Source organism: Cupressus sempervirens, chromosome 9, assembly GCF_028749045.1.
Source record: "Cupressus sempervirens isolate cs-2001-9-10 chromosome 9, ASM2874904v1, whole genome shotgun sequence".
Lineage (NCBI taxonomy): Eukaryota > Viridiplantae > Streptophyta > Pinopsida > Cupressales > Cupressaceae > Cupressus > Cupressus sempervirens.
Window position 1 is genome coordinate 564,661,376 of NC_143126.1, and position 13,088 is coordinate 564,674,463.

The 13,088-nt window shown below is 34.0% G+C and overlaps 1 pseudogene across 1 annotated transcript in view; it reads left to right on the plus strand.

Moving 5' to 3' along the window:
- LOC149539906 (BEL1-like homeodomain protein 1) overlaps positions 1-989 on the plus strand; it is a 73,265-nt pseudogene extending 72,276 nt beyond the window's left edge. Inside the window, exon 5 of the transcript XR_016356317.1 lies at positions 45-989. The product of XR_016356317.1 is annotated as a BEL1-like homeodomain protein 1 (transcript). The remainder of the gene's footprint in view (positions 1-44) is intronic.
- Positions 990-13,088: the final 12,099 nt, after the last annotated feature.

Here is a 13,088-nt window from a genome sequence, read left to right on the forward strand (position 1 = left end):
AAGTTCATGAAGATAACTGTTGGTGAATTCTTACTATGTTCCAGGTCTCAAACTGGTTTATAAATGCACGTGTCCGCCTTTGGAAGCCCATGGTGGAGTTAATGTATGTGGAAGAAACTAGGGAATCCAAGATGGACTCCAATGCACTACCTGCAAAGATATCTGAAGTAAACGGTGAGAAAATGGTACTGGTAGAATCAAAGCACACAGAAGGAAATAGTGAGAATACACAGAAAAATGCAAGAAGCTTGCAAGAGAGACATTGTGAGCAACAAAATGCTTTGAATATAAAAAATGGCATATTAGGTATGTTTATTGTACCACATAGCGATAAATTTCAAGCCCAAAATCAAGATATCACAACACATGGGCTACCAAAGAATGTTGTAACTCCGGATTCCACAGCTCACATGTCCTCCAGCATGAGCAAGGGTGTAGATCACAAGTCAGAGGATACACAGGATGAAAACATTTGTGAAGATGAGCAGAATGATAAAGGGCCTGACATTGAGGATTACAGTCTTCTTCCTAACATTATATCTCATCCCAGTAATAATGCACCTCTTAGTCCTTATCAGATTGAAAATATGAGCTCATTTGATCAGGACTGTTTTACCACCAGGTTTTCTAAGAGCACCGAGGTATCGCTCACTTTGGGATTGAAACATTCACTGTCAGGAACCAATCACAGTTATATTTCCAGCGACACTCTTGAGATGGGACACAAACAGGATGTTGGCAAACACTGATGATTATAATCACATTAACAATGCTTCAGTAGCTCACGCTGCAAATCGTATTGAAAAAATGACCCCACAAAACCAAAAGGCTTTTGCTTCTCAATCATCACACAACTTTGTAGCATAAAGCAGTAAGATATTTTCTCTACTATGCACATTTCTGTGGGAAGGTTCCTTGTCAAGTATCTCTAAAATGACTATTTCAATGATTTGTAAAATACATGAAATCTATCTCTGTAGATTTAAAGCTGTATTGAGTCATATCAAACTCAATTTAGGGAAAGTATGGTTTCATAATTTCAAATCTGCATTGTTGTCTGCTATAATGCTGAAAAAGAATCATAGGCCTGCTGTAAAATTGACACTAGGACAGTTCTGTCTTGAGAGTCACTGTAAAGTCACTTATGGATGTAATTTAATATAACATTTCTGAGATATGTCAATTTTGTATATCTAAGAAATCTTGAAATGCAAAATAGTTTTGTTTGGTGATGGTCAGATTTCTGTAATATATTTATGGAAAGCATGTAAACTGATGGAATAATTCATGAAGCAACTTGGGTTGGTGAATTTTATCACAACTCAGTGGTCAGATGTTATGCAGCATTGCAGCTAATCCAAATGCAACTGAGTCACTGAAATGCATGCTTAAGCCTCTGGCATCTTAACTCTGAAACTAATGATGCATTTGAAATATTTGTAGCATAGGTGGAATACTCCCCACTAGGCAAAAACCCGCCAAACTCTCCAAAAAAAAACTCCGGAAAAATTTGTCCAGTTTATAAAAAAATAGGGGAAAAACTTGGGAATGTAAAAACAGCTTAAATTTAATAAAAATTACTTTTTTTTTACAAACTTCAATGAGAAGATGCATCCAATGAATTACTTAATAAGAACACAAAAGAAACGAGCAGAGTTTACATATATATACATGCTAAGTGGGTACAAGATTGCATTTTCATATGAAATGTTGATGGAGGGAAGCAAAATAGTAAATAGTTTATGTCAAACTAGAAATACAGTAGTACAATCACATCTTCCTCTTCCTAGTGCTACTAGCATAAAATGGAGAGGGTCTGGTCCTAGTAGAGGAACCCTACATTGATTGTGACTATGCCTCTTTGCTCAGTATACCTGTTGACTCGCTCTCCATCTTGAATGTATCTCCTTTTGCCTCTGGCATAGGTATTGGCTCGTTTGACTCCTCATCCTCCTCAATGTCATCCAATGTGAAACCCAATCCACCCCTCCATGGCCCGCCTCTCCAAATTAATGATGTCATCCTCTAAAACCAACGGACCCTACTCATATGTCGTTGAATTAGAATAAGGATCTATATGGCCCAAATCAAGTGGTCCAGATGCTACATCCTGTGCCCTTTTTTATGTGCAACTTAAAATAATATTGCACATAAACAAAGTCATTGAGGTGTTTTTGAGTTGAGACGCTTCTCTTCTTTGTGTAGATGGACTCAAATAAGCTCCAATTGTGCTCACAATGAGGTGAGCTACAAGGTTCTCACAAGGTCCTGAGAGCAAATTGTTTTAGATTGGGGGTATTGCTGCCCCAACTTTGCCACCAGGGATCTGAAAAATAAATGTTAAGAAGTTATAAAGCAATGAGAAAAGTGAAAACATAACTATAAAATGGAAAAATTGCAAATGTTTTAAACATTTATGGTTTACCTAAGGTTTGGGTGCCTGTTGCTCTATTTGCTAGTTTAGAAGAGAACAAATTACCCTATGACTCCACATAGATTTGTTGAGTCACAACAAGGTCTCTCTGCACAATATCGGATGCCATCCTCTCAATGGATACAAAGAGGCCCTCCATGACCTTTCCATTAGGATCTAAAAAGAAATCATCATGCATGAAATCAAGTCTTAATATACAACCTAAAAAAGGAAGTAAAATGAAGTCTTAGGAAAATCCGAAGAAGAAAATCATGGTAAAATCTCCTACTTACTAAAATCATAGTACTTGAAACAGGAGTTGAGGAAGTAGCCTACTACATGAATGGGTTGGTGGAGCTAATTGTTTCACCTCCTATCAATTATCTCCCAAACGGGATCGAAGGATCAAATTTGAGTTTGTCACCTTGTAGTAATTTCTAATAGAATCTTTGGCATTGTCCATGGCCTCATAAAGACATCTCATTGGGGTTTGTTCCCCATCAACTAAGCGCAAAACTAGGGCACAAACATTTACAATTGAAATTTGAAAAATACAAATTAGTTTGCAAAAAGATTAATTAATGAAGTTACAAACATAGTAAGTTACAATTAATAATGAGAGACTCGAATAAAAACATAATTAAATGTTTTGAAGTTACCTTCACAATCTCAATAGCCTTGTCTAAATTTCTTTTGTCAAAGACTATGCCTCTCACAACCTCTCTTTAAGACTTCTTTGTATAAGGTGAGTCAAGTCATTGTGGACTCACAAACATTTTGTTAGAGTAATAAGATATTTTCTTACTAATTAATTCATTTTGATTTAATTATTAAGTCACCTATTATCTCTAGTTGCTTAAGCTAAATTTTAGGAATATAAAGATTAATTAATTATTATCAATGCAATCTAGGTTAGTTGCCTATTAGGGTTTTGATCTCTTTTATAAGGATATATCTTTATTTGTAATTAACACATTTTGATTAAATAACAATTTTTGTTTTGCACATCAAGAATGTCTCCTCTTTTATGACAATGTGAACTTCAACCTCCATAGCTTTGCTCCTCTCTTTCTATGACAAGTGTTTGCATGCAGTGGTTGTTGGGAGCTATGGGTTGATCTTTCGTCAATTTAAACATGGTATTAGAGTTCCAAACTTTCTGCCCCTATTCTCTTTATGAGAGGTTCAACTTTTTTTTTTTTTCAGATTTGGTTTGTATAGAGGATTTTGTATTGGATTTGGGGGACTTTAATTTTGGGTTACTATGAGCCCAAACAGACATCGTCATTGAGCTCAGAGCACCAAAAACCCTCATTTCTATATAAAATTCATCCTCGACAAAGTTGCAGTCTAAGGTAAACAAAATTGCACCCAAGCTGTACAACCTTGGCACACATCACGAGGCGACTATATATATATATATATATATATATATATATATATATATATATATATATATATATATATATATATATATATATATATATATATATATATATATATATATATATAAAATAAACACATAAAATGTGAAAGTGTTTTTAAATGTGTGGCATTTTGTTTATGAAAATTCCATATTTTTTTTGTTAAAACCAAGAAAGGGGCAAATTTTTTTTAAAAAAGGTTTGGGCATTTAAATCTTTGTTAGGGGCCCTGCGCATGTCTTTTTGGTACTTGTGCAGGGTACACTTTTCTTGCGGTCCCCATATATTGTCTCAATGCAGGTCCCCACCTGCATCGATGTTTTTCATGAGGCCCCACGCATGGCCTTGGTGCTTCCAACGACATTTGGTGTGACTACATTGACCTCGCATGTACTTTCTCCCATGGGCCCTTCACTGCCAATTTTTCAAGCCCAAACACTGCACTTTGCAACGATTCTTGGGCACCATCTACGATGCAACTAATATGCACCCATTTTCAATGAAAATATAAGTCCTTCAGATTATTTAACACTTGATACAGGTGCATATAAGTTTCCCCGTATCCATTGGCCAATTGTTGGAGGAACCTCGACCTTTGTGTCTCCTTTGAATACTACGTCTGATAGGTTATCAGACCTGGTTCACCCGTTGATGTCACTCTGTGGGCCCTACAAGCACGTCAACTTCCCCATCCTACGTAGTGTTGACAACGGGCTCTATTGTGATGTGTCTGGAGATTTTAGGGTCCCGCATCGACCTTGTTGGAGTCGGCACTTGCACACATAGGTCCACGTTGGTTGTTGCCTCATACTTTAGACCAGTCAAAATCTCTGATATCTTTTGGCGATCAAATTGCCTACACAGCCGCCCTTGGTTTTTCCCCCACACCCAACAGTTTGCCCAATTTTGAAAGGTGGTTTTTCCATGATTTTCGGTGACCCCTGATTTATGGGAATGCCCATGCATAGTGGTTATTGCTGGTTTTCAAATTTTTGGGGAGATTTCTTGTGGTTTCCTCCATTTGTAAGTGGTTTCTCGCAAATGATGGCCTTTTCAACATATGCTTAGTTTATGGCCATCGTTTATTTTTTTCTGGCACCAACCCTCTTTCTCAACATTTTGGCTCTTTTTCGGTGTTGTTTTCTAGCTAGGGAATTTTTACCATGTTGAAGTTGAAGAAAGATCAACCCATAGCTCCCAAGAATCATTGCATGCAAACATCTGTCACAGAAAGAGAGGACCAAAGCTATGGATGCCAGAATTCACAGATTCATAAGAGATAGGACATTCTTGATGTGCAAAATAGAAATTGTTATTCAATCAAAAAATGTTAATTACAAAGAGAGATCTATCCTTATAAAGGAGATCAAAACCCTAATAGGAAACAAACCTAGGTTGCATGATAATAAATAATAAAAGAATTCATTATTATATGCCTAAACTTTAGCTTAAAAAACTAGAGATAATAGGTGACTTAATAATTAAATCAAAGTGATTTAATTAATAAAAAAATATCTTATTACTCTAACATATTATATTTTTTGTGCTTCTTGATTGTGGTTACTTGACATATAATTCTTATTGACCCACTTTTCTAGTTGTCTGTCACCTCACTCTTGTCTGCATTAGGGGGAGTTCTTCTGTTGGTTCTTATGCTTCCTTGGTTTGATGGAGTGAGCTATGTATTCAATATTTGTTCCTATGTACTGTGTAATGCCCTGCTCGAGAACCCAAGAGAAATATATCTAACATGTTACAATGTTTACCAAACTCTTTTTTTTTTCCTAATAAGTTTAAACAATATAAGATAACAATGCAGAAGCAATATACACATTCACATCAAGTACACGTAAGAAATTGCAATTTCCATTCCTCAAGGGTTCCTTCACATTGAGTTACATTAAGAAGTTTATATTAATTAGTTTAAGTCTCAAGTGTAATGTCTTGTGATTATAAAAAAATAACAGCTAGATCATCTCATAAGCAAATGTGTGAATACAACTAATACAATAAAATACATCTAATGAATAACATCCATTGCACATGTCGTAGGGTATGTGAGAATAGATACAAGTACATCAACATACATGATAACATATATACATCAATCAAATAGAAGTCTTTGAGATAAAAATAAGAATGATAAAGTATACAACTACTGCATCCAACATCCAACATCCGTCAATCTGAGGGGTACCCAAATGGTAAGAAATCACTACCTTCAGACTGTGTGGTCCCCTAGTCAGACTCTCACTCCCAATGTGTAGGGAAGATAATGAATGATCCACAAATAGATAATCAATCATAAAATATTCCTAGTCAAGGATTCCTAATAGCCAAAACTACCTCAAATGTAACACAAACTACTGAAGAAGAGATAATCAAAATCGAAAGACACTCATTTAATACCAACTTCACACACTAGGTCAACATTTAGATATCGAAAACAATAGAATATCAAATCAAGATAAAGTCAATGAAAGATATCCACCTCAAGTAAAACACATGTCAAAAAACAATAACCCAACATATAACAATTGTCATGAATAAAAGTAAATCACCAACAATAAGAACATCCAACAATAAGTACACCATCAAATGCACATACAAGATCTACGGAAGAGACTTTGGCTACATTCTAGGGAGTGTCATCACATTGTCAAACTACTTGAGTTACTATGGATTGGTATCTCATTAGACCCCAAACCCTCAATGTGACACATATAGAACCAAAATACCCTCTCATGAAGACAATGAAAACCAGTCATACCTCTCACTATGTATCATCTCATTCCCATCCTTAGCTTGTACAAATACTTAAGGCATGGGCGATGCACATCTATAACTTATCTTTTTAATGTATCTTAAGGAAAGGGCTAGGCAAAATATTTTAATTACTATGTTATCACTTGTTACATAACTTACAATAGGTTACCCTAGTACTTACCACTTTGAGTCCCAAACCCCTATTGCAAACCACTCCCGAAGACATCTACCTAGACAACCTTTCCTAAGCACATAAACCACATTTGTGTTTTATACCACAACACTCATAATAGTCAAATTTGGTTCCTTAATAGGAAACCAAAAAATAAGTTAGTTTTCCCAACCTAAGTAAAAATAAATGCACCACAAGTAATCTCATAAATGCAATTTTCAATTTAAATCACAAAGCTCATCATGCCATCTAGATAGATAGAACATTATAAAAGAAATCACAAAAAGCCTTTGGTGTACGTCCTAGTTGGCACAAGGAGAAACATAGATACCCAAATTCCATGGGTAAAAATCATTTATTTTCAAAAGTATGGTTTGGGCCAATATAACGTCTTTTTAATCATCACGTTATACATGATTTCAAAATCAAATGATGTCCCTACGGCTAAATTTTAAATCTATTCAAATCTTATTCACAAACAAAGTGATAAGTCAATAAAGTCATCATATTTAAATATAATAATGCTAAGTATGAAATTTTACAATTTCAAATATGTTTACTTTTATCTCAACATTTTAAAAATTAAATATAAACTAATTTTAAAACAATAAAATATACTAAACCAATTTTAAAAATATATATTTTAAATAAATATAAAATAATCTAAATTAAGTATAACTTATATTATATTTACTAAAGTTTGAAATTTACCAAATTTATATTCAAAATAAAACTTTTTTTAAATAAAAATGTAAACTAGAACTAATTTTAACATTTAATTAAAATTTTAATTAATATAAACTGTCTTTATAACATATATATAAATGAAAACTAATTTATAACTAAATAATTTCATAAATTATTTAAACAAACTATCTCATACTAAAACTAGAAAAAATATTAGTACAAGACTTTTTAGATTCCAAATTTCCAAAACATAAGATTGAAAAGAAAAATACATCTAATAAAAATATTTTAAAAAATAATTAATAATTGCTCTTAATTGAATTCCATAAACACAATCAAATTTTGAATGTCAGATAGCAACTAACTGTAACTAAAGGAGAGAATTTCATGATAAAACAAGTGATATCAAAAAAAGGGGTTATAGCAACTAACTGTAACTAAAGGAGAGAATTTCATGATAAAACAAGTGATATCAAAAAAAGGGTTTTAATAGATAATCAAGACATACTAACGTTGACGATTTGGTACAGATCTTGTGTTTTAATGATTAATATACAACACAAAGGACTCCAAAAAACTTGGCAGAATCAATATGACAGGACGCTAAACAAAAAGAGGAAGGAATTCAGAAAATGAAAGGTCTTTCAAGAAAACATATATAATTCTTAAAATTTGAATATTAAAGAGGGCATGCCCTTAATATTATGTGTAAAGGAGGGAATGCCCTCCACTAGTACATTATAGGTCAAATTTCGACCTAAATTTCAAACCAACAAATGAAGAGACTTGTTGAATACCTTTTTTTTAAAAGTTTTTATGCTCAACTTGGTCGAAATTTCAATCAACTTAAGGTTTCCCAATTTGGTCAGATCTTCCACCAACTCGGGTTCAAATAACAAAATGGAAAACTTTGTTTGTTACTTGTTTATTTCATTTTTGCGCGCTATTGGAGCTATTGGTGCTGAGCATCTGGTGTGTGGCAAACATTATTTATCATTTATGGGCAGGCTAGGGACTTACGACTGCAGGAGAAAAATACTCATTTCTCATGGGAGCAAGGTTTAACGAGGTTTAACGAGGATTGCGAGAGCTATTGCTTGAACTTGTCCCTTTAAGCAACTCATACTCAGTCGAAGAGTTAGATTTGAAGGGAGTTAGATTTGAAGGGAGTTAGATTTGAAGGGTAATTATCCATCCCCTCAAGCTTTAAGTCTTTTTTAGAAATGTTATTGAAGATTTTTAGTTGCAGTAATAATAGTTTATCTCATGGGAGGTATCTGGGCTTCCAGCGGCGCGTATATCTTTGATACCCTAGTTCTGGCCCGTCCAAATCTGACCACCTTGATTCAAGCAATAACTCTCTCCAAAGTTTTCGGAAATCATAGGAATGACTATCATTTCTCTCAAATCCACATTTCCGTATGAAATCCTTTTGGCGGAGGTGGGTTCCTTTCCATTAGAAGCCGCCGCATTGACCCGAATGCTAAGCTATTTAAAGAAAACTCAAGGTCTAGAAACACATCGTTGGCCCAAGTTGGTAATAGAGGAAAAACTTGTGAGGCGGAAAAGCACATGGATGAAACAAAATGACAAATGGATGCAAAAATGGGATATCAACATCCAAGCTTGCCCGGATAACATTAAAGAAATAAAAAAGTTTGTCAATGAAAAATTTCGCAATATTCTGTGGACAAGACACATAGGGAGGAAAAAATCTTATTACATTAAAGAATTTAATCCCACTTCTAGTCATGATGAAAAGGCCTATATAAGGGCACCTATTAACTGGAAAGCAAAAATGTTGATGGCACAAATTAGAACTAGTTCACATCAGCTGCGATGTGAAACTGGTAGATGGCAAGTTCCAAAGGAAGAGTGGGCAGACAGAACATGTTTATTTTGCAATATGGGAACAGTGGAGACAGAGCAACACTTTGTCATGGAATGCTTGGCTTACAACGACATCAGATCTGATTATACAAAAATTCTGCAGAACAAGGACTTCAACTATTTATTTGAGGAAGATCAAGTGAAGAGAACAGCGGAGTTGATTATCAAAATTCAGAGAAGAAGAAACAAGTTAACCAAAACTTTGCAACTGACTAGTTTGGCTCCTGACTCGGGAGGGCGATTGCATGGGTCCCATAGACTACTTTAGTCTCGTGGACGTCATTAAAATCTATCATATCATATCATATCAATTGCCTCTCTAATGTCACTACTTTCCTCATCCTTCCTGACTTTGCATATACAAGTTGACCCACTACACAGATACTTGTGTTTATAATCACTCAATGCATACTTTATATTGCTTCTATATGAACCTTCTCAATCCAAGGCCTTTCCCTAACTTTGCCAAGTAATTGTTGGAGGCTATTTTTAGCTCTACTTCAAAAAACATTACAAGGTTTTTTGTTCCTCCCATTGCAGCAATACATTGTTGCATCTCAACACCCCCATTCTCTATACATTCTTGTCACTAACATATCTCAATCATCGCCTCCTCATGCACCAAAATAGTCCGCAAGCAACAAATGAGACTCCAACAAATGAAGAAACATAACCTACTGGAACCAACGAGCAAAAAAATCTTAATATTAATTTTTGGGTTAGAAATTTTAATGCATATTATAGATCTCAATAGAACTATAAAAATAATCCAAGTTCCTATAATTGTAAATCTTATGGAATTATTTGAACTTGGTAGTTGGCATCATGTCTCATTTTGGAAGCCATCTCCCCTATGATCTTCTGCATATGAACAATTGTAAGTGCCAAACAGATATGACACTACCCCCCATGATGCTCCAACCCATTCAGTCAAGTCGACTTCCTTGCATTCATCTACGTCTGTACATTCATTGTTGTTATAATCAAGAGAGAGGAAATATTTTTACGTAGTCCACTACAAAGTATGATCTATTTATGCTTATAGTAATATAGGAACACTGAGTGAAATATAAAAGGCAACAATAATAAAAAATACCATGACGATAGGAGATTTAACTAAGTTTGTATAGTGACATTTAATTAATAATCTGAAGTGTCATAAATTTACCGCTCATCATATGTGGCTCAAAACTGAAAAGATAACCAACACATGCCTAGAGATCATAACGGTACTGAAAGTGGAAAGTAGAAAGCGTGAAGATCAATATACATGCACAACTGGTGCCTTTAAAATACCCACTCCCTTGATAGTCGTCAAAGCATTTGCATGCATGGGCTTCCTCCGTTGCGTTCAAACTTATGGATTTTATGTCCAAGAAAACCTCTAATAAAATGATGATTAAAAGGATTCTACGCAGTCTATGCCAAAGAAACACAATCTGAGGGATGACTTAAACATAATTACATCTCAATTATTACAAGAAAAACATAAAAGATAAAATGGGAGTTTAATGTAATAGATATGCATAGAAAATCCAAAAGCACAACCAAGGCATGCAACAATTATAAATCTAGATTGTTCCTAGCCATATATAAGTAAGATAATCAAAAGTAATAAGACTCAAAAAATTCATTTAAAACATTCATTTTGGAGAGGATACAAATAAATAGTATGCATCAGACGTTTGCCAAGCAGTAAATTGTACTTGGGATTCTCATAAGACTTGCACACTGCTCTGCACTTAAAATCCCGACTTGGGACCAATTTCTATCCAATTGGAATCTATTTCTTAATGTTAACCATGCATACCTATCATTGAATTCACAATTTCTAATGTTTGTATAGATTTAGATTTGAAGGGTAATCATCCATCCCTTTAAGCTTTAAATGTTCTTTTAGAAATGTTATTGAATATTTTTAGTTGCAGTAATAATAACATATCTTGTGGGACGAATGTGGGCTTCTAGTAGCACATATATCTTTGATGCCATAGTTCTAGCTCGTCCAAATCCGACCACCTTGATTCAAGCAATATAATTTTCTTGTGCTCTTTAAATATGCCCATATTTTTGTGGGATTATGATTTGTGTTCAATAACGAATGAGATTGATCTCTTCTTTCTATAGATTGTTGCTTGTGGAGTAGCAACCAAGACATACAATTTTGGTGTAGCAAACTTTAAAGATACACCTGTGTACAAGGAAGCTATTGAGTCTCAAAGATTGTTTGAAGAGGCACTTGAAACTTTGTAAGAGGTATGCAAGTCAAAATTGAAAGAATAGAAAGTGATTTTACAGTCTGCATTTGTGATTATAGATTGCTAGAGAGATGGAGTCTACCAAATCATTAGGAGGAATAATGAATTTATAAGGTTCTTTGCTGATCCAACAAGTGTGAGGGTCTCATAAGCTTGATTTCAATTTTTGTTTGTTTGTTTTCCTTTTAGACATTTCAAGGAGGAATGCTTTTCTAGAAACCATAAATTGCATTTGAAATATTTCCTTTCATAATCAACAGCTGATACCAATTTAACTTTCCCACTTCAAAAAATATGTCAAATGAGAAATGATTAGAGAGGTCAATCTGCACACAAATTCGTGCACAGTTAGAGCTTGCATACTTGATCATATCCTTAAAGGTACAATAATATCTTCTCATACTTCTACCAATAGCTTACAAAAATTTTAGCTTCTAGAATTGAAAAGGAGATAGGATAAATGAAGCCAAAGAAAAGTAGAAGTAAAGATATCTTTGTTAGGGTTGAAGGATGGGTACTAGGATTTCATGTGAATAAGGTCCATGTAGAAAACTTAAGGACTATTTTTAACACATTTTCTTTATCTTCCACACATTTAGACTCAAGTATGAAAAAATCTCAGATTACATGGAGTAAAATGAAAATCTCTTCCTTCAATTCAACTTTCTAATTAGATGTGATCTAATTGCAAAATTTTTTTGTATTTGGGTACAATAAGACAAGTTTTCATATGAGAGCGTCATATTTCAAAGATTTCTCCCTGTCATGGAAATAATCCTCAATTTGAATCTTAAGGATATGCATAAAGAGTTTGAGTGAAAGGGGGCATTACCCAAAGTCACCCTATTCCACCTTGAATAGAGAGGGAACAATAAGAAAGGGAATCCAAGATGGCAAGTCAAAAAGTTCAAATTGTGTAGTTGTAGTTGAGGAGCTAAGAGATAAAACACTTTGATTATAAAGTTGGGCTAACATGCTCTCCTCAAGTGAGCTCAAGTACTCCTCATGAACACAATGATTCATAGAAGACCACTATTATGTAACGAGATCTCTTGTGTACCTTGTTGACTATAAACTTACTATAGATGAACAATTAAATACCAAGGTGATGAGCTTGGTGATTAAATATTGTATGATGAGCACTGCATATTGTACAATTAACAAAGAACATTTTAAGCTGACAACTTTTCATTGATTATAATATGGGTGAATTTGAGTAAGGTGAGCAAATTTTTCTTTCAAAACCATATGTGCAGATATAAACATTAAGTACAACATGTCCAATATTTTTATAGACATGCATTAATTAGACCAAATTTTTCTTTCAAAACCATATGTGTAGATATAAACATTAAGTACAACATGTCAAATATTTTTGCAGATATACACATTAATTACACCAAATTTTTCTTTCAAAACCATATGTGCATATATAAACATTAAGTACAACATGTCCAATATTTTTGTAGATATACACA